The sequence below is a fragment of the Mixophyes fleayi genome, chromosome 12, assembly GCF_038048845.1.
Source record: "Mixophyes fleayi isolate aMixFle1 chromosome 12, aMixFle1.hap1, whole genome shotgun sequence".
Lineage (NCBI taxonomy): Eukaryota > Metazoa > Chordata > Amphibia > Anura > Limnodynastidae > Mixophyes > Mixophyes fleayi.
In genome coordinates, this window is record NC_134413.1 from 8,455,976 (window position 1) to 8,475,028 (window position 19,053).

Below are 19,053 nucleotides of genomic sequence, written 5' to 3' on the forward strand. Positions count from 1 at the left end.
TTCACACTAGAGGGGGAAGAAGAGAGGGAGAGGGGGGAGAAGAGAGGGAGAGAGAGGAGGGAGAGATAGGGGGGGGGGGGAGAGGGAGAGAGAGAGAGAGAGGGGGAGAGGGAGAGAGAGAGGAGGGGGAGAGATAGGGGGGGAGAGAGAGAGAGAGGGGGGAGAGGAGAGAGAGAGAGGAGGGGGAGAGAGAGGGGGGGGGAGAGAGAGAGGGGGGAGAGGAGAGAGAGAGGGGGGGGGGGAGAGAGAGGAGGGGGGGAGAGAGAGGAGGGGAGAGAGAGGAGGGGGGAGAGAGAGGAGGTAGAGAGAGGGGGGGGGGGGGAGAGAGAGGGGGAGAGAGAAGGAGAGAGGGGGGAGAGAGAGAGGGAAGAGAGAGAGAGATTTCCAGTCTGCATGTGAACCTCAAAGAGAGACTTGCACGGGTTATTATACATGCATTACGGACAGTCTTAAACTTTGCTTACTGAGCCCTATAGTACCACTATAGTACCACTCTGGTACTGTACCAGAGTGACTAAGCAGAGCTAACACTCCCCTTCCCTGATACAGGACACTTCCTGGTTGCAGATAAGACTCTCCACAGCCCTTATATAAATGAGCTCAGACTGACACTGCTGTGTGTGGACCTCTGTCAGTCACTATGGGGCTGTGGACTCTCATCTCATGGGCCTTCCTGCTCCTACTGGGCCTGGCAGCCGTCAGCCTCCTTCTCTACTGCGCTTACATCCAGTACATCCACATGAAGTATGACCACATCCCGGGACCCCCCAGAGACAGGTGAGGAGTCTGCACATAATATAATCTAAACAGATACTATGTTACACTCTGTGTTTTACATTGCATATGTCACCGCTAAAATACCTTTGTGAATTTATTTAGGACAATTTAATTTTACTATTTTTTATTATTATTTTTCTAGACAATACAATCAGGTAATAAATCTAGAGCCTCGTGTAGCTACAGGAGTAGACCCGGCTGCAAGGTACAAATTTGCACCTTGGTGGAACCATTTTCGACTTCATGTGGGACAGATTTAGAATTGGGAGGGAGTGTGTCCTATCTCAACTCTAAAACGCAGTGTGAATATCAAGCTGAGCAGTGTTTGTGTGCTTCATGCAGCAGTCAGCGTTTCCCTGCATGCAAAAATAAAATGTATTTGCACTTCTTGCACGACACCTTCAGGTGGATTTGCTCTTAACTCTAAACGAGGCCCTAATATTACATAATTATCTTTCTGTATTAATATCAATTATTTTTCCCATTGAATAGTAAAGTGTGATTAATGCAGAATCTTTATTAAATCTCGGTCTCCATGAAAATGGCCACCTCCTTAGGCATCAATACATGGACATAGGACACAATTTCTGAACTGTGTCATCATACCACGGATGGCGAAGCCAACCATGTCTTGTACTGGCTCAGCATCAGGGAGAATGCCAGACTCTTCAGGGAGTGAGGGAGATCACCCCTATTTCAGGGAGTCCTCCCTGACATTCAGGGAGAGTTGGCAAGTATGATTAAGAACATCTTAATTTATGTATGTATTGTTAAAAAAAAAATTACATATTTTTTTTTTAAAAAACACATAATTGTATTAATGATTATAGTATTAGGTGTTTATGTGTTGTTCATTTCTAATAAGCTGCCGGTTAACATCACTAGGATCTAAATAATGTGATAATAGAATTCCTTCTGTTTATTATTTACATAACATCAAGTATTTCATGTTTTACAGCTTCATTTTAGGTCATTTTTCAACACTAAAGAAACTGACTGACAACAATGAAATTGTCTATGATTGTTTCCTGGACTGGTAAGTGAGAGATCCCATAAATAATACATTGGTTGGCTCCTTAAATCTTGTTACTCTTATACAAAGAGATGGTCATGGCTGTGTTTTTCTTTAACTGGCCTTCAAAGTGCAACACAAGTAGCCTGATAACCTAGCGCTGATATACGTAGCACAAGTCAGCATCTCAGACATATGGCAATAGTGGGTGGGGCTTGTCAGGATGTGGGCGTGATTGTGCCGATTGGGGCGGGGTTTATGTATAGGGGTGAGGTTTAGGCAGTTTATTTTATTCCCCATTGGTTCCTGATTTCACCCTGAGTAAATAGAGCTGCTCTGGTGAATAAGAAATTGTATCATTTACTAACAGATCATAAATGTCATTTTAGAATTGATTTGGCAACTTGAATTTTGTGGAAGTGTTTTTACCGCTGAATGAAACCAGGTCAAACATTCTAACTTTATAAAAGGAGAATCTATGCATACATTAAACTAATGTTATAGGGTTTACTGTCTATTTAAAGCACATCGAGTTAGTTACATTAAACTATTAAATCCAGGACAATAATGAACTCAGAGTAATAACCTATTAATGTTCCTTTATGTTGATATCTTTTTTATATAGGGTGTTAAAGTACGGACCAGTAATAAGAATCAATGGCTTACACAAAGTCGCCATCGTTTGTGCTAGCCCCGATGGAATAAAGGTAAATGGCATTAAATTAATCACCAATTTCATATGATTTCTTGCCAAGAGGTCAATCCATTCCTACACCTTCAGAAGACTTTCATTCATTGGCTAGTACCTACCCTTCTGCGACTTTGATTAAAATTATTTATCTTTGTGGTTTATTTCTGTGCTTTTCAGCAAGACCTTTACATCACCCAGTGTGTCTTTTGTGCCTTAGATATGTCACACATCTCCTCTGCTGGGCACCTTGGAAACAGCTGTACTCCACTTGGTGTCACGTCATTTGGCAACAGAAGCAAACGTCTCTATATAGATGATGTAAAGTACTTGCTTAAGTGCACAGAATGGAGTGTATTTCAGGAATTTTCTTTCTGAAAAATAACATACACTTTAAAAAAAAAAAATCCGTCTATAAGTACGAGTATGAGATTAGTCCTCACACCCCTCTTCCGCCACCAAAATACAAAATGGGACAAAATAGTTTTGCTGGTTTGGTATTAGAGAAAGAACAGAGCAATGGGATAAGATGCTGGTAATTGGTCTGATAGGAGAAAGGCATTTTTTCATACAGCATAGAACATTTATATAGGTTGCCATAAAGAGAATTGTGCTGCCTTCTTAGTGAATTTCATTTATTAAATCATTAATGTGTGGATAATGATTATTATTTGGTGGGGAGGGGGATTAATCTATTATTAATAGGGGAAATTTGAGAGAAAACATGACCAATAAAACAAGTCCATAGCTTAAAGAGTCAAACAAGGGACTTATCTGTACATTTGGGGTACCCATAGGAATATATTGGGAGCATGAAGCAATCTCCTCCAGCTTACTGAAGCTCCCTCTACTGATCAGAGCCACGACTGCTGTTATAGCAACCAATAGGAGGCAGCCTGTACTGTTAACCAATCACAGGCTTCCTTTTGGTTTCTATTACCGTAGCCACAACCTGATCACTAGAGGGAGCTCCAGTAAGCTGGAGGAGACGAGACAATGCCAATGATATACCTAGCACTCCATTTCTTTATTTTACTTTTAAAAATGCTGCTTTAGTCAGAAATTCTTTAAAAATGTATCATTGGTGACACTTCTGCCCCTGTGTAATTTAAATAAAGGATAAAAACATTAATCTCTCACTTACCTTTCACCGTACAACTTTTGTAGCATTGTGTGTAGTAAGTCAGGTAATGTTTGTGTAACAATGTCAGAATAGTCTTGAATACACAAATATATTTTTTTTAGGAACTCCTGATGTCAACCAAGCACCCAAAGGACACATTTTATGAAGATATATTCAACTTGTTTGGTGTCAGGTAAGTAAAGCAGCTGGGAGCCACAAATAACAGATCTCCCTGGTCTCTCCCACTCTCCCACAGCTCCGGGGGGGGGGGGGGGAACGAAAGAACCAATCACAAACTGCAGTCAAGAGATTGCGGTTTATTATTGGTCATCCGGTCTTACACCTCCCTCCGCCGCCATATAATAATAGCCTGGCTCCGGTTTGGGGGGGGGAAACCTTAGTATAATATTTCATTAGGCGGTAGTACAGCTTTAAATAATTTAAAAAGTAACGTGTTTTCTATAACCATGCTTGATAAATTAAATAAGAGGTCTCCCATGTGGGAGAAATGTTTTGTTCATAAGTTATGGTTTGCTAAATCAAGGCGTTAGCTTAGCATTTTTCATGATAATTTTGCCACTGGGGGCGCTATTACAGTCTATATGGAACTATGAAAGAAAGAAAGTGAGTACACACTTATACCCTGCACAGCTTTGGTCCACAGACATGCAGTTATTCAGGCATCATGCTGGTGTTGGCGCGGGATCTGACAATAAAATACTTACATTTATGTTTATGGCCGCACTTTAGATTATAACTACCCCAGAAAATACATTTTATACTTTAGGTTTATTAGTGGGTTAATTAAGCAATTTTTGCTACTATCAGATGATCTAAACACCTTAAAATGAGTCGTCGTTTAGTTCCGTTATTGTCAAATATTTCTATAATTCTATTGTATTATGTTAGGTTCATGGGAAAAGGGATTATTGACTGACAGAGATCATGACCATTGGCACAAGCAGCGAAGGATCATGGATCCAGCGTTCAGCCGATTGTAAGTATAATAAGCTCATACATTAATGTCACTTCTTAGATCTGTCACCATGAAAGACAAATACTGTTATTTTGAGTTGATCTACCAACAATTAAACTTTTGCATTAACAAATTTTTTTTTTTTTTTAAATGATTTCCTTTCACATTGCTGCCCCTCAAATTTGCTGTAAGTCCTGCCTCAAGTTGCCTCATAACCCTCTTCATGCATTGTTGCAGGAGCCTTTTAATAAACAAACATATGGATAATGGATCCAGCTTGTGCTTGCTGCTAATTTTCTCCTTCCTCGCTTTACACATTTCCTACCACTAGGAGGCAGTATACTGATAGGAACACGGAATATTTCATTAATGTTGTCCTTCTGGTGTAGGTACCTGGCGGGTTTGTTGGGAACATTCAACGAGAAGGCGGAGGAGCTAATGGGGAGATTCACAGAGAAGGCCGAGCAGAAATCAGAATTTAAAATGCACGACTTGCTGAATAGAGTGACTCTGGATGTGATCGCCAAGGTGGGTGCACGTGGTCTATGGATGCCTCAAAAACGAGGTTCACATTTTGCCCATCTGTAGCTACCCACCTCATTTCTTGTCTAAATTTGCTTATATAACTATATTTCTAACAACACAACTTGCTCCAGATGTGGGGTAATGCTGTGCGGCTGTAGGTATCACTATTACTAGTGTTTTGTAATTATTACTTTAAGTACTCACACGCAGCTAATTCCATGCAGTCGATGCTTGTGAATACCACTCCCTTGTTCTGATCTGCCCCCTTAAGCTGGGTACACACTACAGAAATTTCGACCAACTTTTTATGCCGAGCAATTTTACATGCGATCGATGGTCCGATCGCTCGGTCCATGGACTGCATACACACTAGCATTGTTTAGGACGATAAAGGGAAGAGCGGACGTCCCTTTAGCGACTTTTTACAGCCATGTTGTCGTGATCAATGACTGTAATTTCCTACTCACTGTTGTGGATTGGTCGGAAGTTTATACACACTACACAGCGGAAACGAGATTGGAACGAAAATATTAAACGGTATGACCAACCAAATGAGGCGATAATCGTCCATTTGGGCAGACTTTCGACCATCGTGTCACTACACACACTGACCCGACTTTTGAACGAGCGGTCGTATGTCGGCTGTTTGAGACGATTATTGGATGAAAACAGTGTAGTGTGTACCCAGCTTCAGGCGTTAGTGGCCGTTGTCCTAAGAACATTCAGGTTTCCTTGTCTTGGATCTAAATAAGAACCAAATTTCACACTTATAAATTATTAAACATATACTGTACTATATATTATATTAACAATATACAGAGCAATGTAACCTACGAATATTTGTAGTTTGCGGCTAGAATTAGAGTAGAGCATGCAACGGAGACTAGGAATATGTCTATTGATTTAATTTAAAGCTGTTAGCAGACATCACCTGTGTTATTATGTGAATTCCACAGGTGGCGTTTGACATGGACCTTAACACCCTACACGACGACCAGACTCCGTTCCCACGGGCCATTCTCATGACTATGAAAGGAATGATTGAGATGAGAAACCCATTGGCAAAGGTCGGTGCAGATATAAGAGATTGCGATTGAATAAATGTTTATGGCTTAGCATGTGCCTCTGACAAAGTATATATATATATATATATATATATATATATATATATATATATATATATATATATAGTATGAGTATAATATGATAATTGTTTCTATATTTTCTTTTCTGTCCTCACCTAGAGATTATAGGGTAGAAGCTTCTTATAAATTTGCAGGTATTGATTCTGCAATGGTATTGGTAGATGCAGTACCCTCTTTCAGCCAGCAGTGGTCGCTATATCTTGCTATTGTCTACAAGGGGGAGAGCACTGGTCTCCTCTGTACTTTGCAGGAATCGCCCTCACTCTGCCCAATTCCTTCCTCCAGCTAGTGAAATCTTTTGCTCCTCTGCAAATGCCGTCATCCTGCCGCGATAATCTTGACAGTTCTGCGCTTAATAAATGAGGCCCTTCAGGTTTTATCCTTAACAGATATATTTTGCTGAGAACATCTTTTGCTACAGGGAGCTTTGTAATGATTTATAAATTTGCCCTTGCCGTGGATGTGCGGAGGCCTTTACACAACCATTTGACTCCTGGTTACTTGTATGAGGGCCGACCAAGTTCATGGTATGGATTAGGTGGAGAGTAACTGTGCTTTAAAAATGTCTTAATTAACCCAACTCTTCTATTTTTATGTAAAGTTTCTTCCTTCAAAACAAAAACTCATCCAAGAAATTCGGGACTCTGTCCTCCTGCTCCGTAAAACAGGGAAGGAATGTATCGAGAAGAGACGGAGGATGGTTGAAGAGGGAGCGGAGGTCCCTGTGGATATATTGACACAGATTCTCAGAGGAGCCGGTGGGTGTCTGTATAAATGGAATTATTCTCATCCATTAATAAACCTAACAAATACTCTGATAATTCCATTATGCCAATGTTATATACATACAAATAATTTTTACAGATTATTAGTTTACTAAAACCTGTAGAAATCTGCAGGACATTGTCCTGTACTAAATACCTCTTATCTGATACATATTTAAATATTCTACAGATTAGTACATACTTGGAGAACAGGAATAACTTTACAAAGCCTGTTATTACTTCATGGGGTAAATGTATCAATCCGTGTTTCGTTTTATTTACTAATGGCTGATTTTCACCAATTTGCTGGTAATAGTTAAAACAGCAATTTTATAAAAGGCGGAGGCCAGCGGTCTAGAAGTCCCCTCTTTCTGTACTTTTCTTTCATTTATTTAAGTTTAGTTTAATCTCTTCTCCACAATAGATACATTGTAACCTCGTATCGGTCATGTGAGTAATACTGTGATATCTGCTTCCTCTTTTCACAGCCCTGGAAAATGACAATGACATTGAGGTCATGATAGACAACTTTGTCACTTTCTTCATAGCTGGTTTGTATTTGGCAATACTGATAACACATTATTAACTATTTGTTGCATGACTTTTTGGAAAAACTCTCATTCTTCTACTAACATACAAGGCCGTCAACAAAATTACACCGACATACATTTCCTCACTTGTCTCAAAATATCTCCCAACTCGACACCTCTGTTCTGCACAAGATCTGCGTCTCTCTTCCACTCTCATCACATCCTCCCAATCACGGTTACAGGACTTTTTCCAGGCTGCACCCACTTTGTGGAATTCCCTCCCTCGCACAGTAAGACTTTCTTCTAGTCTTCAAACCTTCAAGTGTTCTCTGAAAACCCACCTCTTCACACAAGCTTATAATATTCCTCAACCAGCATCTTAAACTCCCCTATTACCACCCTCTACACAACTAACACAAGACAACAACCCTCTGACCAACATTGCTACACACACAGCCCACTCAATACTTTTTACCTTTGCCTTCTAGCTGGTCCAGTGTGCAATATGATGTAGCACATGCCCTTGTGTTTCAAACTCCCATTGTCCCATAGATTGTAAGCTTGCGAGCAGGGCCCTCTTACCTCTCTGTCTGTATGTATTACCCAGTATTGCTATATTAATGCTTGTTCCCAATTCTAAAATGCTATGGAATTTGCTGGCGCTATATAAATAAATGTTGATGATGATGATTGTTATAAACGGTCCAGAAATATTCTCTTCCTGTGGGATATGTATGTGGCTATGGCCTCTAGGTGGCGCCATTGAGCCATTTATTCTTCTCCTTTTCTCTTAGACTAGCTGATACAAAATTTGGGTAGGGGCCCGTTCTAACTTCCCGGGGCCCTCGTCCTACTAATGCTCAAAAGAGGCCTCTGGGTGCTCTTTTGTTAGCACAGCAGGGGAACGAGGGCTTTGGCTATTGCTGTGCTCCCCTCACCTCCCTGTAGCTGTCTATGCTATTATTTAAATTAATTATTATTATTATTATTATTTACATTTTTATAATTTAAATTCATTAATTATTTAAATGAATTAATTGAAATTAAGCAAGACTGGAGTCTGATGTGCCCTCTTATTATAATATAATATTGTATTCTTTAGGTCAGGAAACAACCGCCAATCAGTTAGCGTTTGCTGTCCAGGAACTGGGACGACATCCAGAGATACTGAAAAAGTGAGTCAATGTGCATTTCTTTATCAAGTAGTTATATACACTGTGTAGTCATAGGCTACCTGTAGTTGCTATGGAACTACAAGTCCCTTAGAATTCCCCCCTCATATTTGAAGTTCGGTGCAGCGGAGCACTGTGTCGCTTTACAGATCTATGATAATAATAATAATTGTTCCACCACAAATACATTGGTTGTCTACCCTACGCTAATAGATTAGCATGATCTGAACTCTGTCCGTTTACCATGCAGTGAAATGTAAATGAAGATTAATTTAAGCATTGGTTGTTATGCTGGAAGGAGAGACCATACCCACAGACTGGGCAGTGTATGAATGGAATACCGGCACATTCAGGGCCTGATCCATTAAGACACGCAATATGAACGTATTTTGCGTTTTTTAAAACGCATGTAAATCGGGCATACGCACGAACGTATTCAATAAGGAGCGGATCTGAAGTCTGTTGATGAATAAGGTGCGCTCTGCTCTAACAGACAATATACCGCAGGCTGCGTCCAATACATATGTGGAATATAAAGTCACAAACGAATGCACAAAATATAAAGAAAAAACTGTTAATGTCACCTGTTAATAATATAGTCATTAATGACAAACCATTGAAAATAAAAAGTCTCCATAAAATACATTTATTAGAATGTTATTAATGTCCACTGTACATAAAATGCATTTTTACAGTTGCTCCTGATTGTAAACACATGTTATAGCTGCATACACAGCCGTCATCACTAGTAATCGGCACTTACACCAGATTTATAGCTGTGATACAAATGAAAACCACGTACCTGAGAGATGCCTGTAGCTTGGATCAGACACTGCTGCGTGCAGTCGAGATTGGCACATCCTTACTGTACATTGACTTTGTGCAAACGTTCAGTCTCCTTCCGGTTCCACCCATGAAATTGTAGGGTGTTGTAAGGGTCCTTTGAGCTCAAAGAGAATTTGGATATTCTTGCGGTCACTGGTGTATAGTCTAGTCTTGGGCATGCGCAGTGTGATTATACGCCACATACGGCACGTATTGGCATTTATGTTCCTTAAGGAATCAGGCCCCGTGTCCATGCAGTTAAACTACTGTCCATGCGATGGACTCTACAGAGGGATCAATGATCCCTATAACTAGCATGTTTGTGCTTTGTTCATTATACCGAGCTCAGACGTGTCTATCACATGTCGTCATCATCAGCAGCAGCTATTTATACTTCTGTATAATCTCCAAAATAACAATATTTCCATTCTACATCATCCCAGCAAATGCTGCAAATTGTCCCCCCAGCGTCTGTCCGATTTGAGAATGACTGTATATGGGTACAAAGAACAAAGGACAACATGTATCACAGAGCAGGATATAATGCCACAGATTGTAAGAGCTGCACAGATTTACATTCTATAGCACAAACTGCGCATGACCTTGAGTCCTGTAAAGGTCGAATCATTACTCCAATGGTATTTATACCAAGTGTGTTGCATTTTTCAGCTATTACACTCTGAAAACTATTGTCACACAGAGTAGAAAAATAAATATTGCATCTTAAGAGATAATATTTTTGTAATAAAAGTAAATCATGTTTACATAACAGGGCAGTCAGTATATTTTTGTGTTGATGGACAGGGCTCAGGCGGAAGTGGATGAGGTCATTGGTTCCAAAGGAGACATTGAGTACAACGATCTTAGCCAGCTGCACTACATGTCCCAGGTAAGCTCCTATGACTGTTATTAGTACGGAGAACTAGGGATAAGAAGGGACTTAAACCAATGCACGATACATGGAAACCTACAACCGTTTTATGGACCATAAATAAAATAACAATTCTATCCTTACATGCACCAAAGCCCAGCGCAGGCCTCTAAAGAGGGGCTTGTAAACATTTGGACCAGAACAAACTCTGATTATATTGGGGGAATAACTTTTTTAAAAAACATTTGGGGGTATATTTACTACGGGTTTGAAAAAGTGGCGATGTTGCCTATAGCAACCAATCAGATTCTATCTGTCATTTTGTAGAATGCACTAACTAAATGAAAGCTAGAATCTGATTGGTTGCTATAGGCAACATCTCTACTTTTGAAAATCCACAGTTTAGTAAATCTAGCCCTTGGTTTCTGTTGAGATTTTAGAGAACACAGAGTGATAAATGTACAATAAAAAAGTAATAAAACAAACAATATAGATACAATGACTGATAGAGCAGCCCCTGTTCTGTAGATGTGGTATACATGAAGGCTGCATTTCTCGTATTTATACTCTAGCAGGTAATAGAAACATAGAATTTGACGGCAGATAAGAACCACTTGGAGCATCTAGTCTGCCCTTTTTTAACCTATGATCACCTCAAACCCTATTTGATACTCAGTTCTTTGTACGGATATCCTTATGTCTATCCCAAGCATGTTTAAATTGCTCTATTGTATTATCCTCTACCACCTCTGATAGAGGCTATTCCACTTATCCACTACCCTTTCTGTGAAGTAGTTTTTCCTCACATTTCCCCTGAACCTACTTCTCCCCAGTGTCAGTGCATGTCCTCGTGTTCTAATACTTCTCTTCCCCCCAGTGTCAGTACATGTCCTCCTGTTCTAATACTTCTCTTCCCCCCAGTGTCAGTGCATGTCCTCGTGTTCTAATACTTCTCTTCCCTCCAGTGTCAGTGCATGTCCTCGTGTTCTAATACTTCTCTTCCCCCCCAGTGTCAGTACATGTCCTCATGTTCTAATACTTCTCTTCCCCCCAGTGTCAGTGCATGTCCTCGTGTTCTAATACTTCTCTTCCCCCCCAGTGTCAGTACATGTCCTTGTGTTCTAATACTTCTCTCCCCCCCAGTGTCAGTACATGTCCTCGTGTTCTAATACTTCTCTTCCCCCCCATGGTCAGTACATGTCCTTGTGTTCTAATACTTCTCTCCCCCCCAGTGTCAGTACATGTCCTCGTGTTCTAATACTTTTCTTCCCCCCAGTGTCAGTGCATGTCCTCGTGTTCTAATACCTCTCTTCCCCCCAGTGTCAGTGCATGTCCTCGTGTTCTAATACTTCTCTTCCCCCCAGTGTCAGTACATGTCCTCGTGTTCTAATACTTCTCTTCCCCCCAGTGTCAGTACATGTCCTCGTGTTCTAATACTTCTCTTCCCCCCAGTGTCAGTACATGTCCTCGTGTTCTAATACTTCTCTTCCCTCCAGTGTCAGTACATGTCCTCGTGTTCTAATACTTCTCTTCCCCCCAGTGTCAGTACATGTCCTCGTGTTCTAATACTTCTCTTCCCCCCAGTGTCAGTACATGTCCTTGTGTTCTAATACTTCTCTTACCCCCCAGTGTCAGTACATGTCCTTGTGTTCTAATACTTCTCTTCCCCCCAGTGTCAGTGCATGTCCTCGTGTTCTAATACTTCTCTTCCCCCCCAGTGTTAGTGCATGTCCTCGTGTTCTAATACTTCTCTTCCCCCCAGTGTCAGTACATGTCCTCGTGTTCTAATACTTCTCTTCCCCCCAGTGTCAGTACATGTCCTTGTGTTCTAATACTTCTCTTCCCCCCAGTGTCAGTACATGTCCTTGTGTTCTAATACTTCTCTTACCCCCCAGTGTCAGTACATGTCCTTGTGTTCTAATACTTCTCTTCCCCCCAGTGTCAGTGCATGTCCTCGTGTTCTAATACTTCTCTTCCCCCCCAGTGTTAGTGCATGTCCTCGTGTTCTAATACTTCTCTTCCCCCCAGTGTCAGTACATGTCCTTGTGTTCTAATACTTCTCTTCCCTCCAGTGTCAGTACATGTCCTCGTGTTCTAATACTTCTCTTCCCCCCAGTGTCAGTACATGTCCTCGTGTTCTAATACTTCTCTTCCCCCCAGTGTCAGTACATGTCCTTGTGTTCTAATACTTCTCTTCCCTCCAGTGTCAGTACATGTCCGCGTGTTCTAATACTTCTCTTCCCCCCAGTGTCAGTACATGTCCTTGTGTTCTAATACTTCTCTTCCCCCCAGTGTTAGTGCATGTCCTCGTGTTCTAATACTTCTCTTCCCCCCAGTGTCAGTACATGTCCTCGTGTTGTAATACTTCTCTTCCTTTGTAGAATGTTTCCCTCCTGCACCTTGTTATAACCCTTGATATATATGAAAGTGTCCATCATGTCCCCCTTTCCCTTCTCTGCTCCAAACTATACATATTAAGATCTTTTAGTCTTTCCTGGTAAGTTTTGTGCTGTAGACCATGCACCATTTTAGTCGCCCTTCTTTGTACAGTCTCTAATGTATTTATATCCTTCTGGAGATATGGCCTCCAGAACTGAACACAGTATTCTAGATGAGGCCGTACCAATGACCTATATAGTGGTATTATTACTTCTTTCTTACTGCTACTGAGGATGCTCTGATTGTCTACTGTACATAAAATGCATTTTTACAGTTGCTCCTGATAAACTATTTGCTTCTATGCAGACACTAGCATCATTTGTTAATATGTTACATTAGTATTTAGTAGTTGGATAAACTGGGAACATTAACATTCTTGCAGCAATAAAGATATGAGTTACTATCGTCTTGCGCATTATATGAAGATTATTTATATCCAATATTAAGAATGTTAATACCGGATCAGGGTAAATCAAATGCCCAAGAAAAGGGGAATTTCAGTTATATACTAGATACACAATCATTTTATATGAAACACATTCTCCTCTTTATCCAGTGAAAGAAGCAGAAAGGACGTCCTAATATTCTCCATAATTTCTGCGAGGGAAAAACAAAAAACACAATACAAACATGAAACAGGAAAATAAAAATAAGGGGGGGGGGTACAATATTCATTATTTTATCGGAATTCTTTGTACTATTGGAGGTTTATCAGCTTTTAAAAATAAACTACTTGGTCATTTTTGTTTGTTTTTTCAAATATTTTAATTTAGTTGTTAAATAAACAGTATTTTATTTTATTAAACAACTAAATTATAAATAATATAAAGAACACAAAGTAACAAGGAAACATAAAGAGTACAAGAGAAGCTTGTGATTACTTTTATTAATCTTATACAGGGTAATAAAATGACAAAGTTACAAAGTTGCAGAGCTTGACTATGTCCTTGTATGGGAGTATGTAACATTGTGTTTCTAAATATTATTATTATACTGCAAAATGTCTCAGGATGCCACCAAGTCCAGAAGCAGCGTCTCACGTCCGCCTGTAAGTGTCTGCATTTGGGGCATCTCCACTCCAATACTAAAAGCTTTCTTTGTGCTGGGGATGTGTGAGACCGATGGAAGAATCTGACATATAGCTGTTGGTGTCTGGCGTCACTTTATACTATGATCAGTATCTTTAAGAATAGAAATCTGTTTCTGCAAAATCTCCTTTTCACTGTTCTAAAGTTTGGTTTGGATAATGTGGCCCCATCACCGTGTAGTAGCTGAGATTACATAAACATATCATCATCATCATCATTTATTTATATAGCGCCACTAATTCCGCAGCGCTGTACAGAGAATTCACTCACATCAGTCCCTGCCCCATTGGAGCTTATAGTCTAAATTCCCTAACACACACACACAGACAGAGACTAGGGTCAATTTTGATAGCAGCCAGTTAACCTACCAGTATGTTTTTGGAGTGTGGGAGGAAACCAGAGCACCCAGAGGAAACCCACGCAAACACGGGGAGAACATACAAACTCCACACAGATAAGACCATGGTTGGGAATTGAACTCATGACTCCAGCGCTGTGAGGCAGAAGTGCTAACCACTGAGCCACTGTGCTGCCCTTTACAGTATAACATATACAGTATAGGCATGACTCAAGTCTGAAAACAACCTGTAGGCAACTTGTGGTTAAAAAAAACCCCATAGAAGTTATTTCCACCCATATTCAAATCAAAGAGGATCTCAAGATGCGTTTATATTTGAAACGTTGAAGACGTTGCCGTGTCGGTCATCACCCGCCCTGTGAGAAAACCCAGACCTTGAATCGCCCGCATCTGCCTCAGAATGCCCTCGGCACGCCCTTACTGCATAGCCTACGTTCATCCTCCCATTCCCTCTCCCGTTGCGCCCTTCAAGTTGTAGGAAGTCGTGTCATTTGCATTGGGACATGAATGCAATTGCATTCATTAGCATAAGGTCATTTTATCAGCATGTGTAGAGCTATTTCACGCAAGATACGGCACACAGACGGACTTGCGTAAGAACATGAATGAGGGCAGTAGACCGGCCGTGGGTATGGAGTAACGGGCAGGCTGGATTGGGCAGAGGCAAGCAGTTGGCTGAGGTTGTATGGAGGAACTTTCCTAGTTCACAGAAGAACACTAGTGCACGCATACCCACGGTCCATGTCTGACGTGAAATGTTGCAATCTCCATCGATGCAGCCATGTTGATTTTCATATGGTTCCCGTAAAAACATGCAATTGTGCAAAAAGTGGAGCATGACGTCACAGAATGGCATATGCGGCACGCAGGAACGTTGCATTATGGGAAAGTGTTAGTTAGTTAGTTAAAAGCAATTTATTTAAAAAATGTGGACGTAAATTGCGTTTGAAAAAGATGCTTGTTTCATAGTATGCCGAGTGCCCCCCAGTCTCCACTTTTGTAAATGGAAGATGTGTCTACATAGGGAGCTGCAATTGCGCAATTTGTGTTTCCATGGCAGAATGATCATGTGTATTTTATACAAAAATAAGACAGTGAGCAAAGTATACATGATTTTCTGAGTAAATCAGTTCTTCTGACATCCAAACTATTGCAACATATCAAAACTAATTTTTACATTAAATTTAACTTCAATTTCCACTGTCTCCACAGGTACTGAAAGAGACCCTGAGATTGTACCCCAGTGTCCCAGGGACCTCCCGATTAACAGAGGAAGAGCTTTATGTTGAAGGTGTCAGGATTCCAAAAAACACACCCGTGCTAGTAGGTCTCAGAATAAATGTTGTAATATTTCTGACCTCTATATACTAACACAAGTGGTGATCAGAGTCATGTGATACTGTCCTGTGTTTCTATTGGATGACGGCTGTAACGCTGCTGTTTCTTATTGGCTGTAGCGGCAGCAGTGTCATAGCCACTCCCCATATGAAATTTTAAGCCTGTGCATATCTGCCCTGGGCAGGGGTTTTTGGGACTATGAATGGTGACTGACAGGGGTGCCGTGAGGGTGCAAGGGGCAGGTACAAAATACCGGGGCCTGGTCCTGCCTGTGTAGTGGGAGGAGCCACCAACCTTTTATGACCTCGCCCCCTTCAATGGCTATGGATGGGCCCCAAGAAGTTGCTGTACCAGGACCCGAAATTTCTCTTTCTGGTGGCTGGGGGCGGGGGGTGAGTGGCAACACAAAACTTGTGTGGACAGATTTAAAGTTGGGAGTGGGATGTGTCCTGGCTCAACTCTAAATCTACTCTGGCTCAACTCTAAATCTACTCTGGCTCAACTCTAAATCACAGTATAAGTAGAACAGTACAGTATCTGTGTGTTACCTGTAAATGCGGCCAGTATTTTCTCTGCATACAAAACAAAAAATCCATTTGCACCTCTCACATCGCAACATGGATTATTTTTTTTTCTGCTATCAAGCAGTTTTTATAAGACCATCATATCCTGGCGTTTCTGTGCTATAATATCTCAGATAACCTATTATCTCCGCTTCCCCACAGGCCAACACTTATATCACAGGGAGGATGGAGCAGTTCTTCCCCGATCCACTCACCTTCAATCCAGACAGATTCAGTCGTGACTCCCCGACGTGAGTTATTCAACTACTGGTGTGAAATTGGAATTTAAAAAGTTAAAATCATCGGACTAATCGAAGGTCAGGGGACTGGCAGCAGATTTATAAACAGATCAACGAGCGCACGCACGTCACTCAGTGTGCTTAGTCGGAAGTAATAGTAAAGAAAGCACTTACGCAGGTACAAGTGCCTATAGCGCAGTGCTCGCGACTGAGCGCGCCATTAGAAAAACTAAAGAGCTCACTGCGCCATAGGACAAGCGACATGTTTCTGACACTACAGCGAAATAATGTTTAACTCATCAATAAATGTCTATTATTAGATTGAATTTATTTTGTTTCTATTTTATCCAACAGGCAGCACTTTACCTATTTCCCATTTTCCCTCGGGCCTCGTTCTTGTATAGGACAAGTCTTCGCTCAGGTACGTATATTATACTGTTCCTGCTGGTCCATTGTGTCTCTCTAAGAGTCTTGTGCAGCAGATACATCTCACACCTCTCTTACTCCATTCATCTCACCTAGTTACCCGCAGTTTTATAGCACAGTGGACAATGACAGGTCACTAAGAAACCAATTGTAGTTACACTATGTAGAGACATTTATCCTAAAAATAAGATATCAAAACAAAGGTAACAAACGCAATGCAGGCAATATATGTCTGAAAGCAAGTGACAGTCACGACTGCCTATGTCTTGGGGAACAGAACGGGAGAGGAAAGGGACAGGTGTACGAAGGCAATATACAGCAAGGGGGGATCAGATGCAGAACATGTGTATGTAAGTAAGATCATACTTGCCTACTTTCTGGCAGTGCAGTCCGGGAGAGGGGCGTCAGGGCCATCTTTTTCATTGGGCACGATGGGCAGCTGCCCAGGGGCCCCACAGGCAAGGGGGCCCCATAGGCACGGCTCTTAATGAGAATAAATAATCCTGCAAAAGAAAAAAACCTGCAAAAAAAACCTTCAAGGGTCACTGAGCAAGTACATCTATCTATCTCTATCTCTATATATCTGTATCTGTATACATCTATATATCTATATCTATATCTGTATACATCTATATATCTATATCTATATCTGTATACATCTATATATCTATATCTATATCTAGGGGCCCCAGTGCACTGCTGTGCCCAGGGGCCCATAATGTTGTTAAGATGGCCCTGAGGGGTGTGACTAGAGGGCTGGAGGGGGGGAGCAAGGTAAATCACGTCATTTTGGCCCCGCCCCCACGACGGAAATGTAATTTTGTCGCGGGGCCAAAATGACGCGATTCACCGCAAATCGTGTTATTTTGGCCAGGGAATTGTGGGATGCGGGAGACTTGCCTGCTCTCCCGGGAGTCTGGGAGACCGACCCGGATTTTAGGAGGCTCACGGACATTGCGGGAGAGTTGGCAAGTATGAGTAAGATACTGTATGTACCAGTGGTCAAAGTAGAAATTTAGAAGTGGCAGTATGGAAAATGACTGAAATGTGATAGTGTTTACAATGAAGGCAGTAGGAGAAAGCATCTTTATTTATAAATTTAATGTAAATCAAAATAATAAAAAAAATTCCATATTTTTATTACTTATTATACTGTTATGGGTTGTTCATTTATTGGATAATATAAATATTTTTTATGTGTTCTGATGTGATTTTATATTGTGCATACGGCAAGTAACGTTTAGAGCGTACTTACACTCAGATTCAAATCAAAACTCATCTTGCAATCTACATCAGTTTGAATACAGTCAGAACTAAGCTCAAGTTATACAATACTTTTTGAAAATAAAGGCTGAGGGATTGTGCTAGTGATATTCTCTGACAATTTTCTTCCTTGCATACAGATGGAGGCTAAAGTCGTAATGGCGAAACTGCTGCAGAGATTTGAATTTCAGCTGGTGGAGGGTCAGACACTTAAAATTCTGGATACAGGAACTCTGCGTCCCATGGACGGGGTGAGGTGTCGACTGAGATCCCGAGTAAAGCAGTAAAGAAACAAAAAGTTCTCTTAAAAAAATAAAAACCCTGCTTACTTACTCTATTCATGATCATGATCGGTGTGATTTAATGCTGTGGTACCTTGATTACTTTTTAATGTTTTTGTTTTGTTGTATAAATTACTCATTGGATATACTAACACCCTCTGTGAGGAATTGAAGCCAGACTCTCCTAATTCTGTACATTAAATTTGAAAATGTTTCCAACTGCTTTCTGGGTCGTTATTTGCAACACTAGTGATATATTTCACCTTGTCAATGCCTTTACTGCAAAGAATCCTTTCCAAGAGAACCTCACCCGTATAGTCCCAATATTGTATTGTACTGCAGAACTCTGGTAATTAATTAACCCCAGTTACAGCCTACTGTATTGGGGATTTTCAATTTGGCGAAAGGTGTCTCCGGAACGTCTGCAGAGCTAATGTTATGGCTGGAATCTCCGTTCATTTTTTCACACACCTCATAGAGGTGCAAAGAAAAATGGCAATTGAATTCCCCCATATGTTTGTACAAAAATGTTGGATAATGTTGAAAGCAGCGATTGTAAACAGTGGAAGAGGTGAAGCTGTTACTCCGAAGACAGAAAATGTTACACTGCAGGTAATGTTAGATATATTCTGCTAAAAAGTGTATCTAAC

General features: G+C 40.9%; 1 protein-coding gene and 1 pseudogene across 1 annotated transcript in view; one reads left to right on the forward strand and one right to left on the reverse strand.

The window, feature by feature from the left end:
* The window catches only part of LOC142108836 (cholesterol 24-hydroxylase-like), a 30,190-nt gene extending 24,862 nt beyond the window's left edge, over positions 1-5,328 (reverse strand). Inside the window, exon 1 of the mRNA XM_075192747.1 lies at positions 5,306-5,328. The gene's annotated coding sequence lies outside the window, so the exon portion shown is untranslated. The remainder of the gene's footprint in view (positions 1-5,305) is intronic.
* On the forward strand, positions 509-18,622 carry LOC142108837 (cholesterol 24-hydroxylase-like; annotated as a pseudogene).
* The last annotated feature ends 431 nt before the right edge of the window (positions 18,623-19,053 follow it).